The sequence below is a fragment of the Equus quagga genome, chromosome 5 (genome assembly GCF_021613505.1).
Source record: "Equus quagga isolate Etosha38 chromosome 5, UCLA_HA_Equagga_1.0, whole genome shotgun sequence".
Classification (NCBI taxonomy): domain Eukaryota; kingdom Metazoa; phylum Chordata; class Mammalia; order Perissodactyla; family Equidae; genus Equus; species Equus quagga.
In genome coordinates, this window is record NC_060271.1 from 66350053 (window position 1) to 66363915 (window position 13863).

The window sequence follows — 13863 nt, forward strand, 5'->3', positions numbered from 1 at the left end:
TTTCGATCATTTGTTTTGGTTCTCTCCTTAAATGAAAATAGCTTCGCTCCCCATCTCCACCCACGCCCCCCCCCCACCCCCATGACTAAAAGGTAATAATACACATAGTGGTGCAGAAGAGTAGAAATAAGAAAGTTAAAATCACCCTGAAATCCTACCACCCAGAGAGAACTACCACAAACATTTTGGCAATCATATTTCTAGATATATTTGCCTGTAATTGTATTTACACCCAATCATGTGTTTATAAATGGATCATTCTATTCTTCCTACTGTTTTATTTACTTCTTCTTGTAGTAAAATAGACGTAACAAAATTTACCATTTTAACCATTTTTAAGTATACAGTTCAGTGACATTAAGTGCATTCACATTGCTGTGCAACCATCACCACTGTGCATCTCCACCACTTTTCCTTTATCCCGTGCTGAAACTGTGTACCCATTAAACACTAACTCTCCATTTCTCCCTTTCCCATGTCTCTTGGGTAACCAGTGTTCTACTTTCTGTCTCTATGTATAATTTGACAATTCTCAGTACCCCATATAAGTGGAATCAAACAATATTTGTACCTTTGTATCTGGCTTATTGTACTTACCATAATATTTTCAAGATTCATCATGTTACAGCATGTGTGAGAATTTCCTTCCCTTTTTTTTTTTTTTTTTTTTTGCTGAGGAAGACTTGCCCTGAGCTAACATCCACTGCCAGCCTTCCTCTTTTTTGTATGTGAGCCACTTCCACAGCATGGCCAGTGACAGACAAGTGTTGTAGGTCTGCACCTGGAAACCGAACCTGGGCCACTGAAGAAGAGCGTGCTGAACTTAACTGCTATGCCACTGGGGCTGGTCCCAGAATTTCATTCTTTTTTAAGACCAAATAATATTCCATTGTATGTATATACCTCATTTTGTTTATCTAGTCATCTGTCAATGGACATTTGGGTTGTTTCTACCATTTGGCTATTGTAAATAATGCTGTTAATGAACATGAGTGTACAAATATCTGTTCAAGTCCCTACTTTCAGTTCTTTTGTGTATGTGCTCCAAAGTGAAATTGCTGGGTCAAGTGGTAATTCTATATTTAATTTTTGAGGAACCACCATAGTGTTTTCCACAGCACTGCACTGTTTTACATTCCTAACATCGAGGACTAAGATATTCAAAAGCAACCACTTATACGGGGAATATAGAAAGTCACTGTGCATGCCCAGGGAGAGAAGCAGGCTCTGAAAAGACCTGATAAGACTCAGCACAGAGATACCCTATAGAAATAATAAAACCAGCACACCCTGGGGAAGTAGGAGAATCTGATTTCTGGAGTTATCATGTTATAAGATTCAAATGTCTTGTTTTCATCAAAAAAATCACAAGGGGCCTGGCCTGGTGGTGTAGTGGTTAAGTTCATGCACTCCGCTTTGGCGGCCCACGGTTTGTCAGTTTAGATTCTGGGTGCAGACCCATGCACTGCTTATCGAGTCATGCTTGGCAGGCGTCCCATATATAAAGTAGAGGAAGATGGGCACAGATGTTATCTCAGGGCCAATCTTCCTCAGCAAAAAGAGGAGGATTGGCAGCAGAGCAGATGTTAGCTCAGGGCTAATCTCCCTCAAAAAAAAAAAATCACAAGGCATACAAAGAAACAGGAATGTTTGGCACATTCAAAGGAAAATAAATCAACAGAAAATGTCCCTGAGAAAGACAAGATTACAGATTTACTTAAAAAAGACTTTAAAACAGTTGTCTTAAAGATGTACAAAGAACTGAAGTAAAATGTGGACAAAGTCAAGAAAATGATCTATGAACAAAATGAAAATATCAAAAAGAAAACATGGAAAGAAATTCTACAGCTGAAAAGTACAATAACTGCAATGAAATATTTACTAGAGTTATTCGGAAGCAGATTGGAGTAGGCAGAAGAATTAGTGAACTTGAAAATATTACAATTGAAATTATCAAGTTTGAGAAACAGAGGAAAACAAATTGAAGTAAACAGAGCCTAAGCAACCTGTGAGACACCATCAAGCAGACCAACATACACATTGTGGGAGGCCCAGAAGGAAAGTCGAGAGAGAAAGGGTCAGAGAGATTGTTTGAAGAAATAATGACAGAAACTTCCCAGATTTCCTGAAAGATGTGATTATAATCATCCAAGAAGTTCCACACACTCCAAGTAGGATCAAAGAGACCCATGCCAAAGCACGTTATAATCAAACTGTAGAAAGACAAAGACAAAGAGAGGAACAGCTTATCAGATACAAGGAATCATCAATAAGATTTTTCAGCAGATTTCTTATCAGAAATGTTGAGAGCCAGGGGCCGGCCCGGTGGCGCAGCGGTTAAGTTCACACGTTCTGCTTCTCGGCGGCCCAGGGTTCGCTGGTTCGGATCCCAGGTGCGGACATGGCACTGCTTGGCAGCCATGCTGTGGTAGACGTCCCACGTATAAACTAGAGGAAGATGGGTGCGGATGTTAGCTCAGAGCCAGGCTTCCTCAGCAAAAAGAGGAGGACTGGCAGTAGTTAGCTGAGGGCTAATCTTCCTCCAAAAAAAAAAAAACCAAAAAACAAACAAACAACAAAAAAGAAATGTTGAGAGCCAGAAGGCAGTGGGTTGATATATTAAATTGCTGAAAGACGAAACCTATCAACCAAGAATCCTATATCCAGCAAAACGAGGGAGAAATTACAACATTCCCAGATAAGCAAAAGCTGAGGGGGTTTGTTACCACTAGACTTGCCCAGCAAGAAATGTTAAAGGGTAAGATGAAAGAACGATAGACAGTAACTTGAAGGTGTATGAAAAAATAAATATCTCTGTTAAAGGTAAATACATGAGCAGTTGTAAAAGCTAGTATTTTTGTAACTTTGGTTTGTAACCCCATTTTTTTTTGTTTTCTACATGATTTAAGAGACTTGTGCATAAAAGAATTATTAGGCTATGTTTCTGAACACAGTGCAGAAAGATGTACTTTTGTGACATCACTAACTTAATGGGGGTGAGGACAGAGCTGTGTAGAAGAAAAGTTTTTGTATGCTATTGAAGTTAAGCTCATTAATTCAAATTATTGTTATAATTTTAGGATATTAAGTGTAATCCCTATGATAACTACAAAGAAAATAGCTATAGGTTATACATAAAAGCAAATGAAAAGGGACTTGAAAAGTTTCACTACAAAATAGAAACAAGTCAGCACAATAGAAGACATAAATGCAAGAAATGGAGGGAAAAAGCTATAAGTCCTACAGAAAAAATGGCCAAAGTAAGCCCCTTGTTATTAGTAATTATTTTAAATGTAAATGGATTAAACCCTTCAGTTAAAAGGCAGAGCTTGATAGAACAGGTTAAAAAAACATGACCCTACTGTATGCTCTCTACAAGAGACTCAGTTTAGAGCCAAAGATAGAAATAGGTTGAAAGTGAAAGGATGGAAAAAGATATTTCATGGAAATAGTAACCAAAAGAGAGTGGAGATTGCTATGCTGACATAAGACAAAATAAACTTTAAATCAAAAAAGATTACAGGAGTCAGAGAAGGATATTATATGTTAGTAAAACTTTCACTACAATAAGAAGATATAACAATTATACACATTTATGCACCTAATAACAGATCATCAAAATATATGAAGCAAAAACTGACAGAATTAAAGGGGGAAGTAGTTCTACAATAATAGAGACTTAATAACCCAATAACGCACTCTCAAAAGTGGATATAACAACCAAACAGAAGATAAATAAGGAAATGGAGGACTTGAACAACACAATAAATAAACTAGATCTAATAGGCTTACAAAGAATATTCTTACCCAACAGCAACAGAATACACATTCTTATGTGCACATGGAACATCCTCCAGGATAGACCATGATAGGCCAAAAATCAAGACTCAATTAATTTTAAAATATAGATATACAGTATCTTCTCCAATCGCAATGAGGGTTGGTTAGAAATCAATAAGAGAAAGAGCAGTAGAAAATTCACAGGTATGTGAAAATTAACACACTTACAAATAGCAAGTGAGTCAAAGAAGAAATCACAAGAGAAATTAGAAAATGCTTAGAGATGAGTGAAAACCACAACACAATGTATCAAAACTTATGGGATGCAGCAAAAGCAGTGCTCAGAGGGAAATTATAGCTGTAAAAATGCTTACATTAAAAAAAAAGAAAGATCTCAAGTCAACAACCTAACTTTACAACTTACAGAATTAGAAAAAGAAGAACAAACTCAACCTAAAGCTAGCAGAAGGAAGGAAATAATAAAGATTCAAGTAGAGATAAACAAATTGGAGCATAGAAAAACAATAGAGAAAAATCAAAGAAACCAAAAATGAGTTCTTCAAAAACATCAACAAAATTGACAAACCTTTAGCTAGATTGACTCAAAAAAGAGAGAAGACTCAGCTTCCTAAAATCAGAAATGAAAATGAGAGCTTTACTATGAATCTACAGAAATAAGAAATATACTGAGAGTACTATGAACAATTGTACACCAACAAATTGGATAACCTAGATGAAATGGACAAATTCCTAGAATCATAAAACCTACCAAGACTGAAACACAAATAAGTAGAAAATCTGAATAGACTTACAACCAATAAGGAGATTGAATCAGTAATCAAAAATCTCCTGACCAAGAAAAGACCTGATATATTCACTGATGATTTCTACCGAAGGTTTAAAGAACTAACATCAATCCTTCTTGTGCTCTTCCAAAAATTGATGAGAAGGGATCACTTTCTGACCCATTCTCTAAGGCCAACATTGCCCTGATATGAAAGCCAGACAAAGACACTGCAGGAAAAGAAAACTACAGACCAATATCCCTTATAAAGATCAATGCAGAAATCCTTAACAAAATACTAGCAAAAAGAATTCAAAAGGATTATGTACCGTGACCAAGTGGGATTTATTCCTGGAATCCGAGGATGGTTCAACATACAAAAATAGGTCAGTGAAATACACCACATCACCAAAATGAAGGGAAAAAAACACGTGATCACCTTAGTTGATACAGAGAAAGCATTTGACAAAATTCAACACTGTTTTTTTTTAATTTTTATTGAGTTGATGATAGGTTACAATCTTGTGAAATTTCAGTTATACATTATTGTTTGTCAGTCGTTTCGTAGGTGCACCCCTTCACCCTTTGTGCCCACGCCCCACCCCATCTTTCCCCTGGTAGCCACTAATCTGTTCTCTTTGACTACATTTTTAAATTCCTCATATAAGTGGAGTCATACAGAGATTGTCCTTCTCTAACTGGCTTATTTCACTTAACATAATTCCCTCAAGGTCCATCCATGTTGTTGCAAATGGGACGATTTTGTTCTGTTTTACGGCTGAGTAGTATTCCGTTGTATATGTATACACCACATCTTCTTTATCCAATCATCTGTTGATGGGCACTTAGGTTGCTTCCATGTCTTGGCTATTGTAAATAATGCTGCAGGAAACATTGGGGTGCATAGGTCTTTTGGAATTGCTGACTTCAGGCTGTTTGGATAGATACCCAATAGTGGGATAGCTGGGTCGTATGGTAGTTGTATTTTTAATTTTTTGAGAAATCTCCATACTGTTTTCCATAGTGGCTGCACCAGTTTGCATTCCGACCAACAGTGTATGAGGGTTCCTTTTTCTCCACAACCTCTCCAACATTTGTTACTATTGGTTTTAGATACCTTTGTCATTCTAATGGGTGTAAGGTGATATCTTAGTGTAGTTTTGATTTGCATTTCCCTGATGATCAGCGATGATGAACATCTTTTCATGTGCTTATTGGCCATCCATATATCTTCTTTGGAGAAGTGTCTGTTCATGTCTCCTGCCCATTTTTTGATCAAGTTGTTTGATTTTTTGTTGTTGAGTTGTGTGAGTTCTTTATATATTAGGGATATTAAGGCTTTGTCGGATGTATTACTTGCAAATATTTTTTCCTAGTTAGTGGGTTGTTTCTTTGTTTCAAGCCTGTTTTCATTTGCCTTGAAGAAGCTCTTTAGTCTGATGAAGTCCCATTTGTTTATTCTTTCTATTGTTTCCCTTCTCTGAGAAGACATGGTGTCCAAAAAGATCCTTTTAATACTGATGTCAAAGAGTGTACTGCCTACATTTTCTTCTGGAAGCCTTATGGTTTCAGGTCTCACCTTTTGGTCTTTGATCCATTTTGAGTTTATTTTGGTGAATGGTGAGAAAGAATGGTCAATTTTCATTCTTTCAGATGTGGCTTTCCAGTTTGCCCAGCACCATTTGTTGAAAAGATTTCTTTTCTCCATTGCATGCCCTCAGCTCCTTTGTCAAAGATAAGCTGTCCATAGATGTGTGGTTTTATTTCTGGGCTTTCAATCCTGTTCCATTGATCTGTACACCCATTTTTGTACCAGTACCATGCTGTTTTGATTATTGTAGCTTTGTAGTATGTTTTGAAGTCAGGGATTCTGATGCCTCCTGTCTTGTTCTTTTTTCTCAGGATTACTTTAGCAATTTGGGGTCTTTTGTTGCCCCGTATGAATTTTAGGATTCTTTGTTCTAATGCTGTAAAGAATGTCATTGGGATTCTGATTGGGATAGTGTTGAATCTGTAGATAGCTTTAGGTAGAATGGACATTTTAACTATGTTTATTCTTCCAATCCACGTACATGGAATGTCTTTCCATCTCTTTATGTCATCATCCAATTCTTTTCAGAAAGGCCTTGTAATTTTCATTGTATAGGTCTTTCACTTCCTTAGTTAAATTCACCCCGAGGTATTTTATTCTTTTTGTAGCGATTGTGAATGCTATTGTGTTCTTGAGTTCTTGTTCTGGTAGTTCGTTATTAGAATATAGAAATGCTACTGATTTATGCAAATTGATTTTATACCCTGCAACTTTGCTGTAGTTGTTGATTACTTCTAAAAGTTTTCCAGTGGATTCTTTGGGGTTTTCTATATATAAGATCATGTCGTCTGCAATCAGCGAGAGTTTCACTTCTTCCCTCCCTATTTGGATTCCTTTTATTCCTTTTTCTTGCCTGATTGCTCTGGCCAGGACCTCCAGTACTATGTTAAATAAGAGTGGTGATAGAGGGCATCCTTGTCTCGTTCCTGTTTTCAGAGGGATGGTGCTCAGTTTTTGCCCATTGAGTATGATGTTGGCTGTGGGTTTGTCATATATGGCGTTTATTATGTTGAGGTAGTTCCCTTCTATGCCCATTTTGTTTAGAGTTTTTATCAGAAATGGCTGTTGGATCTTGTCAAATGCTTTCTCTGCATCTATTGAGATGATCATGTGGTTTTTATTCTTCTGTTTGTTGATGTGGTGTATCATGTTGATTGATTTGCGGATGTTGAACCATCCCTGTGTCCCTGGCATGAATCCCACTTGATCATGATGTATGATCCTTTTGATGAGTTGCTGAATTCTGGTTGCCAAAATTTTCTTTAGAATTTTTGCATCTATGTTCATCAGCGATATTGGCCTGTAGTTCTCTTTTTTTCATTCTGTCCTTGTCAGGCTTTGGTATCAGCATGATGTTGGCCTCATAGAATGTGTTAGGAAGTGTTCCATCCTCCTTAATTTTTTGGAATAACTTGAAAAGGATAGGTATTAAATCCTCTCTGAAAGTTTGGTAAAATTCCCCAGGAAAGTCATCTGGTCCTGGGGTTTTTTTATTCTTTGGGATGTTTTTGCTTGCTGTTTCAATCTCTTTCCTTGTGATTGGTCTGTTCAAATTGTCTGCTTCTTCTTGAGTGAGCTTTGGGAGATTGTAGGAGTCTAAGAATTTATCCATTTCCTCTAGGTTATCCATTTTGTTGGCATATAGTTTTTCATAGTATTCTCTTACAATCCATTGTACTTCTGCGGAGTCTCTTGTTATTTCTCCTCTTTCATTTCTGATTTTGTTTATTTGAGCTTTCTCCCTTTTTTTCTTTGTAAGTCTGGCTAGGGATTTGTCAATTTTATTTATCTTGTCAAAGAACCAGCTCTTTGTTTCATTGATCCTTTGTACTGCCTTTTTCATTTCAATAGCATTTATTTCTGCTCTGATTTTTATTATTTCTCTCCTGCTGACTTTGGGCTTTGTTTGTTCTTCTTTCTCTAATTCGGTTAGGTGTAGTTTAAGATTGCTTATTTGGGATTTTTCTGGTTTGCTAAGATGTGTCTGTATTGTGATGAATTTTCCTCTTAATACAGCTTTTGCTGTATCCCATATGAGTTGGTATGGCATGTTATCATTTTCACTTGTCTCCAGGTATTTTTTTATTTCTTCTTTAATTTCTTAAATGCTTCATTGCTTGTTCAATAGCATATTGTTTAGTCTCCACATCCTTGTGCCTTTCTCAGCTTTTTTCTTGTAATTAATTTCCAGCCTTATAGCATTATGATTAGAGAAGATGCTTGTTATTATTTCAATTTTTTTAAATTTGTAGAGGCTTGCCTTGTTTCCCAACATATGGTCTATCCTTGAGAATGTTCCACGCGCACTTGAGAAGAATGTGTATTCTGCTGTTTTTGGATGAAGTGTTCTATATATGTCTATTAAGTCCAATTGTTTTAGCTTTTCGTTTAGCTCTGCTATTTCCCTGTTGATTTTCTGTCTGGATGATCTGTCCATTAATGTGAGTGGGGTGTTGAGGTCCCCTACTATTATTGTGTTGTTTTTAACATCTTCCTTTAGGTCTGTTAATAGTTGCTTTATGAACTTTGGTGCTCCTGTGTTGGGTGCATAGATATTTATTAGCATTATTTCTTCTTTGTGAAATGTCCCTTTGATCATTATATTTTCTCCCTCTGTGTCTCTCTTTACCTGCCTTATTTTGAAATCTGTTTTGTCTGCTGTATGCATTGCAACACCTGCTTTCTTTTGCTTGCTATTAGCTTGGAGTATTGTCTTCCACCCCTTCACTCTGAGCCTGTGTTTGTCCTTGGGGCTGAGGTGTGTTTCCCGGAGGCAACAAATTGTTGGATCTTGTTCTTTAATCCATTTTGCCTCTCTGTGTCTTTTTATTGGAGAGTTCAGTCCGTTTACATTGAGGGTGATTACTGATGTATGAGGGCTTAATGCTGTCATTCTGTTGCTCGTTATCTGGTTTTCCTGCATTACCTTTGTTTCTCGTCCTGTGTGTTTTAGCCTACCCATTGACTTCTGCAGTTTCTTATGCTGGGTTTCTTAGATTTTTCCTTATTTATGTTTTGTGTCTCTGTTCTGTTTTTTAGTTTAGTGGCTACCCTGAAGTTTGTATTTAGAATCTTGTGTATAATATACACCATTCTCTGGTGGTCTCTTACTTACTTGGCCTAGACTGATTTAGTCCCTTTCCTCTTCCCCTCCTAAATTATTATTTTCATGTCTTATTCCAACTCATGTTATGAATTTGTGGTTAGAATGATAAGATCATCTTTGCTTTGGTGGTTTCCTTCCCTTTATCCTAATGCTATTGTTGAATATTTGCTATCCTGTTCTGGTTCTATCTGTCTCCCTACTCTGTGGTATGTGACCCCTTTCTCCCTTTTTTTCTTTTTTCAGGTATGAGAGCCTTCTTGAGGATTTCTTGTAGTGGAGGACTTTTGGTTACAAATTCCTTTAACTTTTGTTTGTCTGGAAAAGATTTAATTTCTCCCTCATATCTGAAGGATATTTTTGCTTGATAGAGTATTCTTGGCTGAAGATTTTTATCTTTTAAAGTTTTGAATATGTCACTCCATTCTCTCCTAGCTTGTAAGGTTTCTGTAGAGAAATCCACTGAAAGTCTGATAGGAGTTCCATTGTAGGTTATTTTCTTCTCTCTTGCTGCTCTGAGTATTCTTTCTTTGTCATTCATTTTTGCCATTTTTACTACTATATGCCTTGCAGTAGGTCTTTTTACATTGACAAATCTAGGAGATCTGAAAGCTTCCTCCACACACATTTCTCCTTCCATCCCTAGATTTTGGAAGTTCTCTTCTATAATTTCATTAAGCATGCTTTCTTCTCCATTTTCCTTTTCCACGCCCTAAGGAATTCCAATGATTCTTAAATTGGTTCTCATTGAATCTGCTATTTCTCTAATGTTTTCCTCATTCTTTTTAATCCTTAGTTCTCTTTCTTCCTCTGTCTGGAGCCATTCAGCCTGTCTATCTTCAGTTATGCTAATTTTCTCCTCTATGGTGTCTGCACGGGCATTCAGGGAATCCGTATTCTGTTTTTTCTGATCCATTGTATTTTTCATCTCTAGTATTTCTGATTGATTCTTCTTTATAGTTTCAGTCTCTTTTGTGAAGTAACTCCAGATCTCGTTGACTTGTTTCTCTATATTTCCCTTTACCTCATTGAGTTTTTTGATGATAGCTACTCTGAACTCATTTTCACTTAGTTTACCTGTTTCCAAGTCCTCAGGACTTAAGTCTGTGTTTTTATTGTTTTCCTTCTGGTCTGGAGCTTTTATAAATTGCTGGATGGTAGAGGAGCGGTTTTTGCGCATGATGGTAGTATTCGGTTGCTGTTACGGCCTGTCGCCACTAGATGGGGGTCGAGATCCCCGTGTTCTGAGTCCTCCGCCCTCAGCTGCGATGGCGGCGCACAGCGTGGGTTGGGGTAGGAGGGGCACTTTCTCTCCTGCGCAGACCTGGGTTCTGATCAGCTCTGGCTCCCTGGTCGCCCGGGTCCCCAGCTTGATGAGATCCCCATACATGGAAGCTTTCCCTCATCAGTGGGTTTCCACTGCACCGGCAGTGGGAGTCCTGGAAGATCCCCAGACGTGCGGCCCCTCCCCCACTCCTTCCTGCACCCACGGCAGCGATCCCAGTCTCTAGGGGAGTGAGCAAAGTTCTCTCTTACCCTGTTCCAGCTCCTCCAAAGCCAGCTGCAGCCTCTCCGTCCTCCGTTGTCTTGCTGCTGTAGGTCTCTGGCGGTCTCTGTATTAGGGTTATTGGTTGAAATTCAGTTGTTCCGGTTCTTTGGTTGTAGTTTGGAGGGGAGAGAGTCCCAGGTCAGCTCACCCGCCATTTTGCTGACGTCACTCCTCAACACTGTTTTATGATAAAAAGCACTCAACAAACTAGGAATAGGATAAAAGTACTTCATAATAAAAGCCATATATGAAAAGCCCACGGCAAACATTATACTCAAAAGTGAAAGATTGAAAGCTTTTCTTCTAAGATCAGGAACAAAACAAGGATGCCTGTTTTTGCCGCTTTTCTTGAACATGGTACTACTGGAAGCCCTTGCAGAGCAGTTAATCAAGTAAAAGAAATAAAAGGCATCCAGATTAGAACAAAAGATGTAAAATTATGTTTCCCAATGATACGTTCTTACGTGTATAAAACCCTAAATTTCCACAACAAAACTTTTAGAATAAATGAATTCAGTGAAATAGCAGGATACAAAATGCAGAAAAATTGTTGTATTTCTATATCCTAAGAGTCTGAAAAGTAAATTAAGAAGAAACAACCCCACTTACACTAGCATGAAAAATAAAATACTTAGGAATTAACTTAATCAAAGAGGTGAAGGATTTGTACACTGAAAACTACAAAACATTGCTGAAAGAAATTAAAGACATAAATACATGGAAAGACATCCCATGTCCATAGATTGGAATACTTAATATTTTAAGATGTCAGTAGCACCCAGTGTGATCTACAGATTTGATGCAGTCCCTATCAAATCCCAAAGATTTGTTTTTTGCAGAAATAGAAAAATCATCCTAAAATTTATATCGTATCTCAAGGGACCCCTAGGAGCCAAAACAATGTAGAAAAAGAACAAAGTTGGAGGACTCAGACTTCCTCATTTCGAAACTTACTAAAAAGCTGTAGAAGTAAAACCAGTGTGCTACTGGTATGAAGATAGTCATAAAGACCAATGAAGTACGGTAGAGAGCCCAGAAGTAAACCCTCATCTATATGATTTTAGACAATTGTGCCAAGAACATTTAGTGGGGACAAGATAAGTCTTTTCTACAAATGTGCTGAGAAAACTGAATATCCACATTTAAAAGAATGCTTGGACCCTTACCTAATAACCATATGCAAAAATTAACTCAAAAAGCTAAATGTAAAAGCTAAAACTGAAACTCCTTGAAGAGAACATAGAGCAAAATAATAACTTCCCAACGTTGGATTCAGCAGTGATTTCTTAGGTACGGCCCCAAAGCCACAGGCAACAAAAAAATATAATAGACAAATTGGACTTGATGAAAATTAAAAATTTTGTGAATCAAAAGACATAGTAAAAAGAGTACACAGAGTAAAAAGGCAACCCACAGAATGCATTGTATATCTGCTTTAGGTATTCCCTATGGCAAGAACAAAGGCCCTTGAGCTAAAGGTGCAACTTCCCTCCCCCTCCCAATGCTGGCATTTCCTTAAGGATTAAGCATCTTTCCTTAGGCTAGGAACTGATTGCTGTGCTCACCTGTGACCGCCCAGCTCGAGACAATAGACTTGCCTAGACCCACTACCTGCTGTGTCCATCAAGCGCTGTGCCGAAAGGGCAATCTTGTGACTATTGTGGGAGGGACATTTCAATCATATGTGAAACATCCTGTTTGGGGGTATATAACCACTCTGTATACCTCACTTCTTCGGTGCCCTTTCTTCCTTCGGGAAGAAAGGCCCCGGGCCATGGTCCTCATATTTTAGCTCAGAATAAACTCTCCCAAATTTTCATTTATAGATTAGTTATGGATTATTTTCATCGACAATGTTTATGTGCCCCCAAATTTCATATGTTCAAGTCCCAATCCCAGTGTGTTGGTATTTGGAGGTGGGGCCTTTAGGAGATATTTAGGTCATGCGCGTGTAGCCCTCATGAATGGGATTAGTGCTCTTATAAGAAACACCAGAGATGATCTCTTTCTTGCCCACGTGGGGCTACAGCAAGAAGCCATCCATCTGCCAACCAGGAGTGGATTCTCACCAGGAACAAAATTGACTGTTGGCATCTTGATCTTGGACTTGCCACCCTCCAGAACTGTGAGAAATAAATTTGTGTTGCTTAAGCCACCCAGTCTGTGGAAATATATGTAGATACACAAAAGATTTGAAAGCAGGATCTCAAAGAGATCTTTATACTCTCATGTTTATAGCAGCATCATTCACAATAACTAAAGGTTGAAAGCAACCCAGGTGTCCATTGATGGATGAGTGGATAAACAAAATTTGTTATATACACACAATGGAATAGTATTCAGCCTTAAAAAGGAAGGAAATTCTGATATGCTACAACATGGCTGAACCTGGAGGATGTTATGCTAAGTGAAATAAGCTAGTCACACAAAAAGAAAACTATAATTCTACTTATATAAGGTGTCTAGAATAGTCAAATTCATAAAGATAGAAAGTAGAATGGTGCTTGCCAGGGGCTGGTGGGAGGAGGAAATTGGGAGTTATTATTTAATGGGTCTAAGTTTCAGTTTTGAAAGCTGTAGAGTTCTGGAGATGGATGGTGGTGACGGTTCACAACAATATGAATGTACCTAATACCACTGAACCGTGTACTTAAACATGGTTAAGATGGTAAATTTTTTGTCATGTGGATTACCACAATAAAAAAACTCTCTACAGTTCATAAAGCTCATCGTATAGACATATCTTACCTCTAGTTGATGCTGTTATGATACTTTTAACCTGTTCAAGTTTTCCTTAAGTTGCAGGTTAATCTAAATCATTAATGACTGTACGGAGATTGTACTCCCGTATTTGTGGGAATACTACTTATTGATTATTAGAGCAAGCTCTGGAATGCGTTTACAGTATTGAGCAGTACCAACAAATGTTAGAATGGGCTCACAAAAGCAGTTTTGAAATTTTGTCTAGTGTAATAGGATTAACTTTTCTTTTTACTCTTAAATTACTTTATGTTGTATCTGGAAATAATGAATACTCACCACATTAATTATTTTAT

General features: G+C 37.6%; 1 protein-coding gene across 1 annotated transcript in view; it reads left to right on the plus strand.

The window, feature by feature from the left end:
• Window positions 1-13863, plus strand: part of CHMP3 (charged multivesicular body protein 3) — a 74346-nt gene that overhangs the window by 40794 nt on the left and 19689 nt on the right. The gene's annotated exons all lie outside the window — the stretch shown is intronic.